This window comes from Lygodium microphyllum, chromosome 18, assembly GCF_053477565.2.
Source record: "Lygodium microphyllum isolate KBCC chromosome 18, Lygodium_microphyllum_v1.1.10, whole genome shotgun sequence".
Lineage (NCBI taxonomy): Eukaryota > Viridiplantae > Streptophyta > Polypodiopsida > Schizaeales > Lygodiaceae > Lygodium > Lygodium microphyllum.
This window is the reverse complement of record NC_141152.1, coordinates 124,830,730-124,851,026: the sequence shown is the minus strand read 5'-3', so window position 1 is coordinate 124,851,026 and position 20,297 is coordinate 124,830,730. Positions and strand designations below refer to the sequence as shown.

At 40.1% G+C, this 20,297-nt stretch overlaps 1 pseudogene; it reads right to left on the bottom strand.

The window, feature by feature from the left end:
- Positions 1 to 1,745: 1,745 nt before the first annotated feature.
- LOC148021347 (putative prolyl 4-hydroxylase 4 pseudogene) lies at positions 1,746 to 2,704 on the bottom strand (annotated as a pseudogene).
- Positions 2,705 to 20,297: the final 17,593 nt, after the last annotated feature.

Here is a 20,297-nt window from a genome sequence, read left to right as displayed (position 1 = left end):
TACAAGAAGGCATTCTTAACATCCATTTTCTACAAACTCCAAGCTTTAGCTGCTGCCAAGGTAATCATGCATCTAACACCTGCCTTTCTAGCAACTAGACTGAATGTCTCTTCATAATCTATACCATATGTTTGAGCATAACCTTCTGCAACCAGCCTAGCCTTATACATGCTAACCAAACCATCTGCATTATGCTTAACTTTGTAAACCCACTAGGAGCTCTATATCGAGACCCTTCTTTTATAAATGTTGGAGGGTGGCTAAAGATCTTCTAGAATGTTCCATGATAACATCATTGATGATGCAAGTGATGACATGGTATATCTTCTAGAAGGTTTTATGATGACATGGCAAGGGTGGGCATGGTTAGCTCAAGGATGTCATTTTAAGGGTGCATTCGCATGAGGTGTGGACCATATAACATGATAAAGAATTAGAATGCACACTTGATTATGGCATGTTTGTAACATGGACTCTCCTTTATCCATCCATCTTTAAACGAAGAGAACTAATGCACAGTTCACTCTATGCACAGAAAAAAGGCATGGACAACATGCTTGCATACTAGATGGTGAGATTCGACTGCTAAAGTATTTTTTTTCCCCATTATTGTTTTTACTACTTCACTTTGCTTTTTTCTAAGAAAGATTCTTCACCACACATTTATCATATAGCTCCCTAGAAATAACAAAATTCCTTTCAAACTTTTCTATCAAAGCCTCCTTGTCATCATTACCGATTGCAGATGCACATCTAGAGGCACCTACTATGGAAAGCCACTTTCATGAGTGATGTGTTTAGCATGTGCAACCACATTACTCTTTAAGAAAGTTCTAGAATTGATAATCTTGTCAAGGTCCAAGATGATGCTCCCATTGTCACCATCTTGCAAAGATTGGAAGATAGGGGAGCTGCAAAAGAGCTTATTGCAAAAATCTTCACATGTCTTCAGGATGGATTGGAAGAAATTGAAAGATCAGAGCTTGAAGGTGGGTCCCTCAAGGTCATGGTTGGAAGTAAGGAATGCTTACCTACAAGTCCAACTAGAGAGGAGGTCCAAAATATTTTTGAATGTGTAGACATAGGCGAGATTTTTGTAGTCACATCTCAGAGCAATGATGAGTCTTCTATTAGTGAGGGTAGTGTGTCAATCAAAAGCAGTTCATAGTGATCCATGTCAAATGCTTGAGCGGGATATGGAAGACACTGAGTAGCCATGATTCCAATCATAACATGTACTCCTCATTCCAATGCAAACTACACTTGAGCTTCATGGGTGTCCCCCTTGGGAGCAAAAGATCTTGTTGGAGAATATTTCAGCTTTGCAAGTGGACATGAGGATAAGACACATGCTTGAAAAGCTCCAAGCAAGAAGATCGCATTTTCCCTAAGATTCCATGAAACATGCTACCAAACATGAAGCAAACAAATCCATAACTCCAATAGATACATTGGCAACTAGATATAAGGTGATACGGCTGAACTTAATCTCCTTTGAAGCCCCAACCAAAATAAAGCTACCACCTATCTTCACATTGGAAGATAGAGATCAAATGGATGATCTACAAAAGTTGTGTCAACTATAAAATCAAGGGTACAAGAAACTTGCCGCATGTAGAACACCAAGTGACTCTTCCTTCTTGGAAGGGGAACAACTGAGAATATTAACCATAGCACCAAAAGCCTTGACAAGTTTGACTTCCATATGTCCACGGCCCCCAAGTCCTAAAACTCCAACAGTTTCTCTAAGCTTGTTCTTCCTGATTGACCTTGTCTTGAAAGTAATCACAATGTGGCTTATACTTCTCTCCTTCATATCTTAACACTTGAATTACTTCTCCATTTTCATTCGTTAGGAGTGTCCATGCTGATATTTTATTCTCAATCCCATAGATGATCTCATCCTTATCTTTCTCAATGAATATTCCAAAGCTTGTCTGAACCTGAGTAAAAACACTTTTCACTATCTCATTGTTTGCAATTGCATCACACTCCTCATCTAACAAGAAAACCTTGTAAAGAAAGGCTCTAGGTTTCCATGAAAGGTTGATGACCTTGGTAGGATCGACCACAATATCGTGAGAAAATGTGGGTTTATCTGCGTTATTGACTTGATGATTTTGAAAGCAACCTAATTACATTGGCAACTCAGATCAATAGCTCCAGGTCTATTGAACCGTATGTTGGATTCAAACACAAGCTAATATTGATAAACTTGGAGCTTTAATTGATCGGCATATTGCTCTTATGAAGACAAACAAAGAAAATAGAGCAAGGCTTGAAACAAGTATCGATTTTCCTCACCCTATGTATTATCAATAGCATGATGAGTATTATGGTTGACATGATGAGTATTCTCATGGGCATTATGCACTCGATTCTTATGCTTATGGAAAACATGTATATGCCAGTGGTACACAAGTATGTTATGCATGCATCCTATGAATATGGGTAGCAGCAACATGCAAACAAACATGATCCATATGCAAGTACATATATGCAACATGTTAATGCTTATAGCTATGATGTACCATGCCATAATATAGAGTATCATTCCATTAAACCTTGGCACGAGAATGGCTATTATGGGCAACATGTTTATGCTTATGAGGATTCATATTTTTAGCAACATAGTCATGACTATACCTATGAACCTTCCTTGATTCAGTAGCCTAGTTCTTATGGATGTGGCAATAATGGTCATGCTTATCAATACTCTTCTAGCTTTACTATCAGCAAGTTCATAACTACCATGGCATCCTATATTCCAATTTGTTTATACCTCGTAATTACCCAAATGTAATGATGAGTTCTTTTCAAGTGTTGATGATGATGAAGAGATTAATGAGCAAGGTGAACAACAAGAAGGGGATAATGAGAAACATTATCAATAAGAAGATGAGCGAGAAGAAGAAAAAAACCAAGAATATGTATAAGAAGGGAACAATGAAGAGCAAGATGTACAAGCTGATGACGTATTAGTTTAAGAATCACATGAGGCACTCACACGTGTAGATGATTATGTTGAAGGTTTTAGAGTCTTGGAGCAATCTCATGATGATCTGATTGAGCATCAAATTACACTTAATCAAGGTTTGCAAAAACCATTGAATGCATTTGATAATCAATACCTTAATCATTGTCAAAATGATTGATATATGTTTGATCATGATGTCACACATGATCTAGGTATACATGAAGATGAAGATGGCATTGTGCTTCCCTATGAGCTAGGACATTATGGATGTGAATATGGGGATAGTTCCTTGTATCCATTTGATTCGGGTGGGTTAGAGTATGTGGTTGATGGCCATTCTCTTCTCTTAGTGGACAATCATTATGATGGAATAAATTTTGATCCAAGAGGTTAATGGATTACTTGGGGACCTCATTTAGACCGAAATCCATCTTGCAGCTAATTTCTTCTCTTTGGTAGGATCTTTTGCTGAAGATTGGCCATTTATGGCTATATTTTAATGCAAGGAAGATTACAAACAACTCACTATTTTTAACTAGTTTTTTTTTTAATATATAAAAAGCATTGAGTGCCATACATGGGATGCAATTACTTGTTTCGAACTCTGTTTCTATGTATTAAACACCTTGATCGGAGCTCTCTATAGAAAGTTACCTTGCATTTACTACAGTAAGGTCTTGTAGTAGACATCATGTTGTCCACTGCCTATAGCCTTCATTTCTTAGAGAATATGGGTCAAGATTTAAATTTATCATTCTCCAATCATACCCATATATCATACTTGATCAATGACCCTTTATATATCAACAAATACCCCCCATTCCATTGGATAACCCTTAGAATGTTTGTAGCAAAGTAGTACTCTGGTCTCCTCCTACCCTGTCTTTTTGAAATAAGTTCCCAACTTGTTTTTTAGGGTAAAAACCTTTGGGTGGGGATAGAATGTAAGAGAGAGGGAATAAAAAGGTGGGGGATAAAATACTAGCTACATTGGATGGTATAAAAGATATAAGGGAGTTGTTTTTTCATAATCATTATCATAATACAAGTATCCTTCATCTTCTCTCACTCTCTCAGCTATTATGGCTACCTTCTCTCTCTTTTTGTCTTTCTCTCTCCTTTTCTAGTCTTTCTCTTCCTTTTCACTCTCTTTCTCTCTTTTGCATCTCTTCTTCTCTCTTTTCAGCCTTCTCTCTCCTATTTCTCTCTCTCCTGTCCTCTTGATAACTAATATAACTCGAGATTGTATAATTCAATCAAGGTTTGCAAGAAACACTAACATAGCTCAAGATTCTTAACTAAAAATTAGTTGGAACATCAATCTAACTCAATATTGATATCATATAATACTTATTTAACTAAAAATTAATGCAATATAGTTGTGTTTTTTCACTAAAAATTATTTGTAACACCAATATAGACTATATTTTTTGGTCTCCTTCCTATTCCTAGAATAGATGAGCTTCTTGATCATCTTCAGGGTGTGAAGATCTTCTCCAAGATTGATCTCAGGTCTGGTTATTATCATATAAGGATCAAGGAAGAAGATATCCCAAAGACAGTCTTCAACACAAGATATGGACACTTTGAGTTCCTAGTTATGTCATTTGGGCTCACGAATGCGCCTGCCACCTTCAACAGGTTAATGGAGGATATCTTTAGGCCATATCTTGATGACTTCGTACTTGTCTTCTTCGACGATACCCTAGTCTATTCCAAACAAGAAGAAGACCATGAACCCAGCTTCGGATTGTCCTTGAGACAATGAGGTCACACAAGCTCTATGCTAAGATGAAGAAGTGTGCGTTCTTCAAGCGTCAGATTGAATATCTGGGATTCATCATATCAACGAAAGGAATCTTAGTAGATCCGGCCAAAGTCAGAGATGTTCTAGAATGGCCAATACCAACAACTGTCAAAGAAATACGCAGTTTTCTTGGATTGACAGGATGGTATAGGGTCTTCATCAGAAACTATGCTTTGATTGCAGCACCTCTGATGAATTTACTAAAGAAGCAAACATCCATTGCATCTACCAAGGAGCTCTAGGTGATCTGATGCTTCTACTTTTGGTCTATAGTTGGATATAATGCCTAGCTAAGTGACGATTGGTCTGAAGGCTACAATATGGATATATGCTTTGCATGCGGATGAAAAGAGGAAAGTTAGTGATAGTGAAATATCTCATGGAGGGCAAGAAATTTGTGACATAACTGGTTGGGGATAAAGCTTGCTTTAATTTTATCTTACAACTTTAAAGGAAATGACAAAAGAAAAAGAGATGATCCACCTATTGTGAAGGCATTGGCAAAAGCATATGGAGAGAAGGTAAAAGAGTGGTCACAATTTCTCCCTTATGCTTTTTGGGGTGATAGAACAACTCGTAGTGCTGTTATAAGATATATGCCTATGGTCAGTTTGCCGAACAAACCAGCTTTGATAAATTAAATCAAATTTTGGTATCAGCACCTATACTGAAACTTCCGGACCTCAGTAAGGAGTTCGAAGTGGTAATGAATGCTAGCACGCTTGCCTTAGGATGTGTGCTTATGCAAAAAGGCAATCCTATAGCACACTCTTCAAGGAAATTGAAGAGCCATAAGAAGAATTATGCTACCCATGATCTAGAACTATTAGCTGTCATCCATGCTCTAAAGCTTTGGAGACACTACCTGTTGGGTAACAAGTTTACTCTAGTGACGGATCATAAAAGCCTCAAGTGGATCTTTACCCAGAACGAGCTTAACATGAGGCAATGTCGGTGGATTGAAGTGCTAGAGGAGTATGATTTTGAAATCAAATACCGACCTAGAAAGGAGATTAGTTGCCGATTCACTCAGTCTCAAGGCATTCCTTAATTCTCTAATCTTGCAAAATCCATCAACAGCTAGATCTCTAGCTACAAAGGTATCCATGCCAAACAACCCAATACTTGAGCTAGCGAGAGAAGAAGCATGCCATGATCCGGCCTATCAAAAGATGCTAAGGGATATCCCTATCAAGGAATAGGACTAGAAGCTACAGGCTAAGTATCATGAATTCTCTATCAACAGTGGATTTGTCTACTATAGAACGAGATTATATATACCGACAAGCTAGTCACTTAGGCAAAAGATACAGTGGGAAGCTCATGATTCCCCTTTCTCACGACATCCTGGCTATGCTAGACATTCAATGCAGTTAGGAAGAGCTACTATTGGGAGAGGCTTAAAGGTGATGTTCTCAAATATGTCACACTGAGTGTTTGTCTTGTCAACATATCAAAGCCGAACATGTCAAAATGCCTGGAAAGTTGCAACCACTTGACATTCCCCAAATGAAATGGGAATTCATCAGTATGTACTTTGTTGTCGACCTATCCCAAGTTCAGGGAGGATACAACTCCATCATGGTTGTGGTTGACATGCTTACTAAGGTTGCACACCTTATTCCAATAAAGATAAACTATAAAGCCTCAGACATTGCAAGGTTGTTTATCAAGGAGATATTCAAGCTACATGGGTTACCCAGAAGAATCATTAGTGATCGTGATTCTCTCTTCACGTCACACTTCTGGAGAGCTATCTTTGAAGCCATTGAGACTCAACTCTGTTTTAGTACAGCTTGCCATCCCCAAACTGATGGCCAAACAGAGTGAGTCAATCAAGTCATTGAGGATATGCTAAGGGCACACTACTGCTGTGAACCAAAAAGGTGGATTCAATACTTGCCCTTGGTTGAGTTTGCCTACAATGCTTCTTACCAACAAAGCATTCAGATGACCCATTTTCAAGCATTGTATGGTCATGATTATCGAAGTCCCCTAAACTTCTCAAATCCAACCTTGAGGGTTGAAGCTTCAAGGCACATGCTGGAAGAGATGGATGACCAAGTAAAGTCAATAAGACAGGACATCCAAGATGCTAAGGATAGACAGAAGGCATACGCAGATTTAAAGCGTCAAGATAGAATCTTCGAGAAAGGAGACATGGTCTTCATTTGCGTACGACCAAAGAAAAGTTCTCTATCCTTAGGAGATTACAAGAAGCTAAGTCCAAGGTATTGTGGACCATACAAGATCCTCAAATGCCTAGGACCCAATGCTTATAGCTTGCAACTCCCTGAGAACCTAAAGGTTCATAATGTATTCCATATCAGCCTACTGAAGAAGTATGTACCTAATCCTAGCCATGTACTTAATGACCAACAAGCTGTAATGCCTAGCCAAGGAGTCCTTTAGCTACGGCCTGACAGGATCCTAGATGTTAGGGAGAGACCACTGAGATCCAGAACCTTGAGAGAATGCCTCGTCCAGTGGAAAGATTATCTGGAGGAGGATGCCACTTGGATGGATGAAAGCACTCTCAACCAACAATATCCCCAATTCATCTCGAGATGAGGACATCTCGATTCCTCCAAGGGGGAGAGAATGTAATATTTCCGTTTGAGTAAAAATATTACTAGACCAACCTCCTGCGCACCGTAAATTCGTGAAAAAATTATCTCCAATGCCGGCAGTTGATCTATAACTGCACACGAGAAATGGTGTACTCCGCATTGGTCAACCGGGACCAAGGATCACAAAAAGCACATCATTTGTGGGGAAACATCCTCTTGGGAGGAGGTTAAGAGGATAGTGATGGAATTATTGTAAATTTTTTTATTTACCTTCCCCTAGCTGATGCGTGACTGAGGAAAGGGAATGGGCTATTATGGGCAACTTGAGGAGGTGGAAGGGAAGAAGCCATGTGAGGGGCCACGTAGGGGGGAGGTCCTCTCTCCCCCAGACTATAAAAACCCCCTTTGGGGGGGGGGGGGGGTAAGGTAGGCATGAGAGAAGGAGGCTGCGACAGACTGTGGAGGCTATTCTTGAGTGAGTGGAGGAAGGAGTAGTAGAGCGACGAGTTGCTGTGCCGTGAGGAGGAGAGGGAGCCGCCGGCCGAGTTGTACACTGTTCGCCAGCTTGACGTGCATGCTGCCATTGGCCATCGGATGCCATCCTCACTCCGTACTTCCCTCGTCTACTATTGGCCTTATTCCTCGTCCACGTGGTTCTGCACACACCCCCCCAAAAAGCTTCAAAGGGGGACTTCTCTAAGCCCCCCTTCCCATTGCATTTCCCACAAGCCATTTCCTTGTCCCGGTTTTAAAGCCCCCCTTCCCGTGGATTCCCCATAAATCCCATTTTACCCCCAGGTTTTAAAGCCCCCTTCCCATTAGATCTCCATAAATCCATATTACCCTCTCGGAATGTAAAGCCTCCTTCCCACCAATCATCTTTACCCCCGAGCTTCGAAGAGGAAGCCTATAAGGCCTTCCCATTAGTTCCCTAATACGCCTTTCCAGGACTTTGAAGGAAAGGAAGCTACAAAGCCCTTCCCACTCGATTTTCCCCATAAGCCCATTGAAGAGGATTTCCTTAAACTCCCGGGATTTTGAAGAAATTAAGTATAAAGGCCTTTCCACCAATCACCCACAAGCCCCTAGGCTTGGGATTTAGAGTTCCCTTTTCCGCAGGGCCCACAAAACCATTCCTAACCCCGTAATTTCAAGGTGAAGAATAGCTCTCAAGCCTCCATTGCCCAAGGGTCCTCACAAGAACCCTAAGGCATTCCAAAGCCAAATTCTACAATTCGGAACTTCGGTCAAGGAAGCCATACCTCAAAGGGAATTGCACGTACGAGGGAGACGTGCCAAGATCATAAGACTGCGATCCAAGGCAAGATGTTCAAAATCCATGAAGGCAAACCGGAGGTCAAATTCACGATGGCTCCTAAAAAGTCACAAGGCGCAACCGCAGGAGGATCATCTCCTAATATTCATGTGGATATTTCACCGAACCCACAAGTCTAGGTTTTCTTCCTATTTTTTGATTTACGTCGAAGTATTGCAATTATGCATGGTTAATTCATGGAATTAGGATGCACTTTTGCGATTGAAATACATTGGCTATTTTAAAGGAAGTAACTCACGATTGAAGATCGGTCATTTGTATTTTTCAATGGCTACAAGCACAAACATTTCCATTGATCGATCTTGTTGTTGGCAAACTGCTAAGGAAGGAGTCTTTCCTTTCGAATGCATCCAGCACTCGATCCGGGGTGTCTTGCAACTTGGCAAGATCCCTTATATTCTGGGTTAGGGCGTACCCTATTAACCCAACTTTGTCAAACCCTAAAGTTCTTGGATACTTTAGTTTTAGATTTTTAACCTTCCTTACTTAGAAGGATATCAAAGAATACATCCTTTTTGCAAGATAACTTGCGTAAGGATCCACCATCCTTGTTGAGGATATTTAACCTTTCTTCTTGGGAATCAATCACAAGACCATATGACTTCGTACTTGCCGCACAAAGTCCTGCATTGTACTATGCGATAATGGAGTCATGAAACAATCCGTTTCAGTCTCTTTAAGCTGACGTTTGTCAGACCTAGGGTTTCCTAACTTTATTATTTTCTTTTAAGAAACTCAGGGACAAACCCTAGTTCTTTTACATTTTCAATTTACTAATTCTACAATCCGGGAATGTGGACAAGTATTTAAGGTATAAACGTTTCTTGGATTTTAATTCATTCCCAATGAATATTTCGCAGCATAGGTATTTCTAAGTTCATATTAATTTGGTTAACTTTTAGAAAGTAATATCGAGATCACTTCTGCACGATTTGTTATCTATGTGTCAATTGATTTTTCAATCCTAAGCTTTATCGATTTGAGGTTAGGTAAATTCAGTTAATCTTCTTTTTTTCTTGCGAACAAAAACTCATGCCAAATAAGCAATCTTTCCCTTGCTAAGTTATTTAGCAATGATAACTTCCTAGAGTTTAAGCATCGTAAGAAACATTTCATGAATTGCACCTTCCATGATGATTCGTTGTAAAAAGAGTGCAAGATACAGTTTTATACCTTCTAAACTTAACCGAAGTATACTACTTTAGTGGGTAAATAATCTTGCTCATGATTTGTTTCAATGCATAATGCTATTTGAAGGAAAACTATGTTTATACTTTATTTATTTTGCATGTTCAATTAAACTAAATTCCTTCGTCGTAAATAACCAGGACAAAATATATCTTATCCCTAACAATTCATCTTGTACGATTAAATTAAAACAGATAAAAAATTAAGAAGGAAAAACCTGGGTTTGGGGTGAGATATCCACATGGATGCCGGGAGATGATCCTCCTACAGCTACTCCTTAGACTTTCTTAGGCGGCATTGCAGTTGTAGTCCTTCGAACGTGGAAGCAACTTTACACTCCTTTTCAGAATTCCACCGTCGCTTCAATACTCTTCTCCTCTTTTTCGAGGCAAGGAATCGTTAAGGGATTAACCACGAGAAGGGGGTTAATACGACCTTCAAGGTCTTAATTTCATCGGGAGGGCAAGGTTTACAAAGCCTAAAGAAAAGGCCCTATAGGGGTATATACACGGTGCAAGGGTGTGTGTGAGTGTGGTTTTAAAAACATATGAAGGGGCCCTGGGAGATCTTTGGGCACGGGAGTGGAAGGGTATGGGAAGGGGGATCTTGAAGGGATTTTTGGACACGGGGGTAAGTTCCAAGCCGAGGGGAAAGGTGAAGGGTGAAAGGGGGTTTCAAAAAGCACAAGAAGGGGGGGTTATAGGTTAAACACGGGGGGGTTAAGGTGGATAAGACTTTTCAAGCCTTAGTTCTTTTTGGGGGTTCCATCCATGGGAAGGGGGCTTAAGGGGGAAAGGGCTTAAGGCTTTAAGCACGGAGGGGGGGAAAAAAAGACTTATAAGGGCTTAATTGACTTTTAACACATTGGGGGTTAAAGCCGTAAGAATCATTTGTGAGGGGATAAAATCCCGGGGTGGCCACATGGAAACAGGCCTTAAGAGAGCCCCCTTATGGAAGCTTCCAAGGAAGCTCCTATACCTTAGAAGCTTACGTGGAAGAGGGAAGGAATTTTCAGATTAAGGTCGGGCAGGGGGGGCGGGACACTTCTATTCATGACGAGGAGGATCTTGATGGCGACAGCGCGGCTACATTGGCCGCTTGGCGGCGATCTGGGCACTCCGCCCGCACGCGAATGCTGCCCCTCGGACCTCAGCTCCTCATGGCCTCAGGCGCATGCTGCGCCGAGTAGCAGCAGCAATGCCAACACTAGCAGTACTATGGCTCATCTCCTTCTCTTCAAGATATTAACCCCCTGATTACTGACAAGACGATCAGCCTACTCCATTCCGTCCTTCCCCCGCTGGCAGCGTCGTCTTCGTTTAAATAGGGGAGGGAAGGGGGATCCTCCCTCCCCTAAAGTGTCAGTGCGCACGGTCCTCCTCCCTTCAAAGCATCCACAAGGATGCTTACTCATCCACCATTCCCTCCCTCTCCCCCAGCACAACAGTCAGCTGGGGGAAGGAGGGAATAATAATTTTTTTTTGCATAATTTTAAAGAAAAAATATTATCCCTACTAAGAGGGTATTCATGCGAAATGTGTTTCAACTACGGAGTTGTCACATTGATAAGAAACACAATACAATTATGTGTAATACTTAATCTCAATGGTCTTGTTTTACAATGATACTTTGCTAAGTCTAAAAATTTGCAAAGTTTTCAAATGGGAAAGTAATGACTTTTTTTTCGACTCGGATATATAGAGTTTCTTGAAGCCTTATTTGCAAGATTCCAAGTGGGAGTCTGGTCAATAGCTTTACATAAGAATATCATGGCAATTATTAATTGCTTGGAGATCCATGCAAAAGAAAATTATCATTTTTTCATGGTTTGGGGCCAAGAACAACGTCATAGACATCCAATCAAAATCATATATAGGCCAAATAAGAGAGGAATAGAAGCAATGTTCAAGACTCTAAAGTATGTATGGTATTGCGCCTAATGCACCAACAATCAAGACTTTGGATAAGATTCTATTTTTTAAGCTCCTACAACTCACTTTGGTGACAATCTCTCACCTTGTCTCTCAACACTCTACTCTAACTAACCAAGCATCATTCTCTCCAACCCAAGAAAACAAGAATAGAAGACTAGCTCGAGTTGTAGTGAACTCATCTAACTTACCTTCTTGTGTTTGATGACTCGAAGGCTTGAAGATGGTTCCGAGACCATGATCAACACGATCCAATGTTGTCACTCCTTTGCATCCACAACCAAATATTCCAATGAGTTGAAGAGCTAGCAAAGAATATGTGAAAATCAAGACAATGGCAAAGAGCTTCACCTTCCCTCAGTCCCTCGCTTAATACACCTCTCACTCTCTCCCTCTCAGTCACTCTCAATGGAAGCAAGATGATAGATGAAAGATTGAATAGAAACTTGAGTAGTCACATTGGTAGAGCTTTTTGAGTATGGATGTGCCAAAAGGATTCAATATAATTGAGACCTCTCACCCTTATATAGACCAAGAACTAGGGTTATGATTAAGGTTTGTGTCCCCTTTTGTGTTTCGCGTTCGAGGTTGGCATCCTCTCTTGGGTATCCTACCTACTTTATGGGCTCTAGGTCGATCAATCATTTTTGCATGCTTCAACCTTAACCTAATTAGACCAAGCCTAAGATATTCTAATCACAAATATATATGTGCAATCCATGCAATAGTTGTGGGTGTGACAAATACAATTGTAAGTGATAGATACAATTTGCATGGGAATGAGCCTAGCTCCTACAAAATAAATACACCCATGATAATATGATGATGTCCATGAAGTACAAATATAATCAAAGTGCTAAAAAACAAGGCATTGAAACTCCACAAAAATAATATCCATCAAAAAATAATAGCGGGCACTTCCACTTTTGCAGTCTTCTCAAAATACCATTAACATTATTTTCCCCCTAGACAAGGTCCAATCCCATGACACTCATGTCGTAGATAGGATGCTTGAGCACTGAAGATGCGGAATGCTAGGAACAATCCTAATAATGCACCAACAATCCGATAGACTTCTATTGTTTCAGAAGCTGCAACTCACTTCGGCGACAATCTCTCACCTTTTCTCTCAAGACTCCACTTGTCAGAGAGAGAACGAGGAGAGACAAGACTGTAGAAGAGAGAGAAAGATTGCAAGAAGAGAGAAAGAGAGTGATGAGGAGAGAGAAATACAAGAATTGGAGTGAGAAAGATAGGAAAGAGAGAGAAGCCATAGAAGCTGTGAGCAAGATGGGAGAGAAGGACAGTAATTGTATTAATGTGTCAAAAGGTATGAAAAATTACATGTCCTCTCCTTTTATACCAATGTCAGTGTGACATGGCATAACATCAATATTATTTTTACACTAAATCCTTATTCCCATGTTTTTACAATCCATCCCTTCCCAAAAATTTTTGCCTTGAAAAACAAACTTGAAAGACTAAAAAAGGATGGATAGAACAGAGTACTACTCTATTTTTACAGCTTTACAAAGGGGAAAATGAATGAAAAATGACCAAAATATGGACTGAAATTGAAGAACAAGAGTAGGCTTCAGCTATATACATGATCTGGAATACTTCAAAAGTATATGGAGCCGTAAAATGTTCAACAAATAATCTCAAAATGAAGTAGACAGCTTGCTGTGTAAACAGACCCTGTTGGACCAAATTTGCCATAACTTCTAATAGAAGTATCCAAATGAGGCATGCCATATATCAAAACGTAGCTCTTGAAGAGTAATTTAATCCCATGTAGATATCTTAATTTTGAAAATAAGACACGATAAAAACTATTCTAAAACAACGTGCTACCTTGATCTTGTTTACACCAAAACTAGTTCCATAATCAATAGGGTTCAACCACTAATGTATCCCTTAAGAGAAAAAACTCATCCAATATAGAATCAGGCCTCCAAGAAGCTTCCTCAGGTGGTAAACCTCTCCATTTGATCAAATATCCCATGATAGAATGAGATCGAATCTTCTTCTCACACTGACCTATAACAGCCTCTAGGATGTACTGAATAAGACCTTCTTCATCAATAGGTGGTAGCTCATCAATTATATCCACTAGATCACCATAAAAAGGCTTGAGCTAACTAACATGAAAGACATTGTGAATCTTTGTGGAAGAAGGAAGCTCTAATCTATATGCCAAGTCTTCAATGCGCTTTAGGATCCGGTAGGGGCCATAAAATCTATGAGCAAGCTTATTACTAGATCCATCTTTTAATGTAGAGTACCTAGGCTTGGGCACCTTTAGTAAGACCAGCTCTCCTTCTTGGAACTCTAAAGGTTGCCTCTTTTCATCAGCATACATCTTCATTTGGTCTTGAGCTTTCCGAAGATTCATCTTACATTGCTGAAGAAGGGTTTGCATTCTTTCCAACTCTTCCTTCCCATGAGGGTTGATCCTTTCATTAAAGATGGCTGTGGATAAGGGCACATTGTAGCCATGCAGAGCCTTAAAGGGCGAAACTCCAATACTAGCGTGGGTAGAGTTATTGTAAGCAAACTCAACCAAGTGTAACCAAGAATCCCATGAAGTTTGGACATCATAGCAGAAATGGCGAAGATAAGTCTCCAACCATTTATTAACTCTTTCTGTTTGTCCATCAGTTTGAGGATGATAGGTCATAGATGGAGCCAATTTAGTGCCCATAGATGTAAATAACACCTGTCAAAAGTTACTCATAAACTTTGAGTCTCTATGATGAACAATCATTTGCGGTAATCCATGTAGTCTAAAAATTTTCTCCATAAACTGACTGGCCACTTGAGAGGCAGTAAACTGGATCTTAGTTGGAATAAAATGGGCTGCCTTGGTGAGTCTATCTACCACCACATATACTATTCCATCCCTTCTTTGTAGGAGGCAAGCCAGTAATGAAATCCATAGTAATGTGAGTCCATTTACATGTAAGAATAGGTAACGACTGTAACAAACATCCTGGCTTATGGGCGTTGTCCTTATTCTACTGACAAGGCATACACTTCATGACAAAGTCCTTGACATATTTCCATAGTCCTTTCCAATAGAAGCTTTTACTCATCTTGTCATAGGTCTTAAACTCCTAGATGTCCAGCTAAAGGTGAAGAATGTAGTTCCTCCATATTCTTCAGTGTAAAATAAGAGGTAGAAGAAATGACAATCTTGCCTTTCAACCAAATAAGGCCATTTTTGAATTGATAATGCGAGTTTTATTCCATAAGACCTTGTTGTAATTTCTGAAAAATATGGCTGAATTATTCATCCAAAAGATAAGCCTCCTATAGTTTTTCAATCCAATCATTATGAAATTCAGTCATAGCTGACACTTTGCAAGCCAACATACAAGAAAGAGAATCAGCCACTATATTGTCTTCGCCCCTCGTATGAGTGATGTCAAAATCATAATTCTATAGTGTAGCTACCCACGGACGCTGCTTAGGAGTAAGATTGGATTGAGTAAGGAAATACTTAAGAATCCTGTGATCACTCTAGACTATGAATCGGTTGCCATACAAGTAATGGTGCCATTTCTTAATTGCATGCAAGATAGCCATTATATCCTAGTCATAAATATTCATGGCCATTACTTTATCTATAAGCTTATGGCTTTCAAAGGCAATCACTCCATGCTCCTGTAACAAAACATCCCCAATGCCACAACCACTAGCATCACACTGTATGGTAAATTCTTTGGAGAAGTCTGTGCATACTAAGATAGGAGTAGAGGTAAGGAGTCCCTTTAATTGGTTGAAGCTACTATCTGCTAGAGCATCCCAAAAGAAAGCCTCCTTCTTCAACCTGTCAGTCAAAGGAGTTGTAATAGTCACATAATGCTTGATGAATCGGCGATAGAATGAAGATAAACCAATGAATCCTCTAAGAGAGGTAGTAGTAATAGGTGTTGGCCAATCTTTTATACACTTTGTAGCTTCTTGGGATGAGCCTCTATTCCTTTTTCACTGACAATATGTCCGAAGTATTCCACTTTAGTCTACATGAAAGAATATTTCTTCTCCTTAGCAAAAAGCATGTGATGTCTCAATACATCAAAAACCCTCCTCATATGTGCTAAGTGATCTTGTAAAGTTTTACTGTAGATCAGAATGTCATCAAAGAACACTAAGATAAACTAAAAGAGGAAAGGCTACAAAATCTTAATAATTAGGCTCTGGAAGGTAGCTGGAGCATTTGTAAGCTCAAATGGCATCACTAAGAAATGATAGAGCCCTCGATTAGTCTTGAAAGCAGTCTTGACTTCATCACCCTCTCACATGCGAATTTGATGATACCGTGACCTCAAATCAATCTTCGTAAAGAATCGAGCCCCCTTGAGCTCATCAAGCAAATCATCAATCCTGGATATCGGATACCTGTTCTTCATTGTGATCTTATTAAGATCCTTGTAGGCAATGCACATTCTAAAAGATCCATCTTTCTTTTTTACTAACAGAACTGGAGATGCATAAGGTGAAGAACTTGGTTGAATGAATCCCATCTCAAGAAGTTCCTTGATTTGCTTGGCTACTTCCTCTCGTTCACACTTAGATAATCTGTAAGGTGGTTTATTGATTGTCTTTGAGTTGGGCTCCAAATCAATAGGGTGATCTACTGCTCTCTTGGGAGGCAATGAAGTAGGCACCTCAAACAAATCCCTACACTCCTCAAGAAGAGTTGTCAAGGTTGGATGGTTTGCTGAATTATTGGGTTGATCTTGCATCTCTTTATTCAAGTGCAAAACAAATATTTGTGAGCACCTCTTGTACTGCCTTTTGAGTTGTTGAATGGTAATAAGCTGAAAATCTGATCTACTAGGAATTCCATGTAAATGGATGAGATGTCCATTGAAGATAAACTCCATATACAACTATGAGAAATCCATAGTGATCCTGCCTAATGTTATCAACCAATCACAACCGAGTACAATGTCTATAGGTCCCATTTCCAAAGTAATCAGGTTTACGTTCGCTTCAAAATTTTCATCCAACTGTAAAGAAACCTATGGCCATATCTGTGTGTTGATTTCTTCTTTACCATTGGCCACTTGAACTCTAATGGGTTGCTGTAAATATGTGGGACTACAATTCAGCTTGTCCATGATGGACTTATTCACAAAACTATGGGTACTGCCACTATCTATCAGAATGAACATTACCTTTCCATGAATGTTACCCTTCATACGAAGTGTATTAGGGCTCTTAGATCCTATCCAAGCATCCATGGAAATAGAACAACTAGTGGCAGCAAGTGACTCATTACAAGTCCCACCTGGATCAAAAGGAACACTTCCACTTGGATCAAAAGAAAAAGAGTCGACTCAATCATAGAAATACTCTTGCCTAACTTCTTCCTCAAGATCTTCATTTTCAGCATTGAGTGCAATTGCATTAGCTTCATCCATCTCATCTTCAAGATCCTCAAAGACTAACATACTCTGAAGCTTGGGTTTGACATTTTTATATACACACTTTGAGGCATAATCAGGTGTATACTTTTCCCCACACTTGAAACATAAGCCTTTCTCCTTTCTTTCTTTGTAAAGATCCATAGGAATAGACTTAGGATTCATGTTGGCTAAAATGGATTTAGGCTTGTTGTCCCCTTGTTTGAAGTCAACTCTAGGAGTGTTTGATGTCCTGAAATTACTTTGAGGTCTAGAAGCATTGAATGGTGGATAAGTTGGCACCCTTAAGCTCCCATTTGGCACATGATTGCTACCATAAGTGTTACCAACTTGCCCCTATTTAAAAACAGTCTTTGGCTGTCCAAAACAAGGTTGAAATGAAGATTCTCTTTTATATTTTCTTCCATAGCGCTTTGCAAGCTCAATAGCCTTAAAGAGAGAAGTAGGGTTTTGTACCATGACATTAGCTGATAAAGATGGCTCTAAACCATACATGTACTTGTGGAGCTTAGCCTCACAACTTATGCTTTCTACATACATGGTTAGGTTGAGAAATTGGTTAGTGTACTCTCTTATACTTAAGCCTCTTTGTTCCAAACCATACAATCTCCGTGCCAATTTCTCTTTTTCAAGAGAGGAGACAAATACTTCAGCCATAAGTGCCTTGAAAGCTTCCCAATTCTCTACAAGTATGTTTTCCCTTTTTATATACCTCCACCAAGTATGGGAAAATACCTCCAAATGCAAAGAAGAAAAATGAATCTTCATGTCATCAGTTTTGGGGAATATGTCAAAGTAAGATTCCATTGTAGAGGTCCACTCCTCTAATTCAAATGATGAAGATGACTGACCATTAAACTTGGTTAAAATGATATTGTCCTTTAGCTCTTTTGCATGGAATGGTTGCTATCCCAAAATAGAATGATCATGAGTACCATGCATTAGACCCCAAAATTGAGATGAAAATCTCCCAATAGGTGGCTTAGAACCACTATGTAATCTTCCTGTTGGTAGATGACCCCTAAGAAGTTGAGTATTCAGGCCAAAAGCTTGAGAGTTGGCTCCATTCAAACTGCCCAAATAGTCATCATGCAATTGTGAAGTCTCACCTACTTCATTTTGGCTGTTTGGAATGCCTCTTCATCCAATAATTCCATGACCATGACCATTTTAGTTAGATGGCTGAAGTGGGACTCAAGACTCACTATTTGAATAGACTTTCTCCTTGGCTTCTTTAGATCCCATTTGCATCAGCATCCATTGGGAGAATTGTGTTGGGGGTAAACGCGCCTCTACCTAGCCACCTGTGTATTACCACACTGATAGTCACCACCACTACACACTGCAGGTGGCGGGCACCCGTCACCATCACTTTATTCTTTATTCTTTTAGTGATAGTTTGAATAAAGGAAGGCTCGCTCACACATTGTGACTATTGGAGTTCCCATTTCTTGTCTCTCCCTTTCTTGCTCTTGCTCTCCCGCCATAGCTCTCGAGTCCAACCTTCGATCCGTCACTCCCTTTCAATTGGTATGAGAGCTTTGCTTTCCAACTCTTGAGCTTGGTTCATGGCATTCTTAGCATCCCATCGACTCCCTACTTACATTGGGTCTCCTTCCCGGCAGCCATATCCGACTCCTTTGAGCTCCCGTCACTCCTCGACTTCCCGAGCACCTTCCCGGCATTGTTGGGCACCTTCAGGGAATTACATCAGAGGCATTTGATCATTTTCTTTAGGGTTTACTTCAGTTCTCAGGTCTCACAGGCTGTAGACAAGATTGGGGCAGCCACCATTGAAGCTCCCTTGCTTCATATCTCACTTGCCTTTGAACAAGACTTGCTGGAGCTTGTTTGAGGCCTTCCTTGGGTTTAAGCGAACCCCTCTGAAGCTTGGCCACCATTTTTTGCAGCACCAGGACTAGCATTTATAGTTGGAAAAATCACACAGCCCTCCCATATATGTCTTCAGCATTGATAGTCACAACAGCAGCTCTCCACCTCCATTGGCATTGGAAAGGCTCCATTTCGGGCATATGAACATGCTTTGATGCTTGGTTTTGATAGTTGATGTGTTGGCATAGCATTTGTACTAATTTAACACTATTTTGGGACTGTCATAACAGTCCACAGGTAGTTTATGACAGTGTTACACTGACATTTGATGCTACAGCTTGTTTGGCGTTGTCGTTTGATGCCCGGTTGGTCCCGTTTGATGCTCGGATGTTAGGGGAATGTATGCCTATTGTTTGGCAACCATTTGGAGCTAATTTTGGTGCTAAAATTATCAATTTTGAATAGTAAACCATTGCTGTACACAGTGGGCCGAAGTCATTTTACTCATGTATACTTATGCCTATGCTTTTCGGGCTATGTTTCGGGCATATATGGTGATGTATTGACACTTGGGGCTCGACATAGAGCTTGGTTTTGATTCGGGATCATTGGTTGAGCTTGAGCTTGCTTTGCAAAGCATTTGGATGCTCCGTCTTTGATGTACTTATGGCATCTCTGTTGCTTATGTCTGACCGGTCTTGACATGCTTAGCCTATGCCATTACTACATGCTAGTTACATTGATTGGAGCGTATTGCTATTGGAGCTCGGTCTTGGCTTGACCTTGGATTCTCGGAGCTTACTTGAGCTATTTATTGGCTTGCCAGAGTTGTATCTTGTGATGTACTTGATGTCTTACATGCTTATGGATGCTACATACGGATGCTATACCGCCTACATGTTCAGGATGTACTATTGATGTATTGTCTTGGACTTATGTCATTGGCATTGTGTCTTGCCTTGGCTTGAGCTCTTGAGCTCGTACATACAGCTTTTGTGCTAGTGGGAGCATTCTTGAATGCTTATCAGACATTGGTACTTTTATGCATTGAACCGTTACATGCTATTGAGCAGTTACAGACACTTGAGACTTTGGGACTTCTTACCTTTTGGGATGATACATCATATGTCTTGGTTCACTGTATGTTTATGAGCTAAGTCCCAGTTTTGGATTCCTATCTTTGTGAGCTGACACCTACTTGTGTCAAGTTTTGGTAGTGG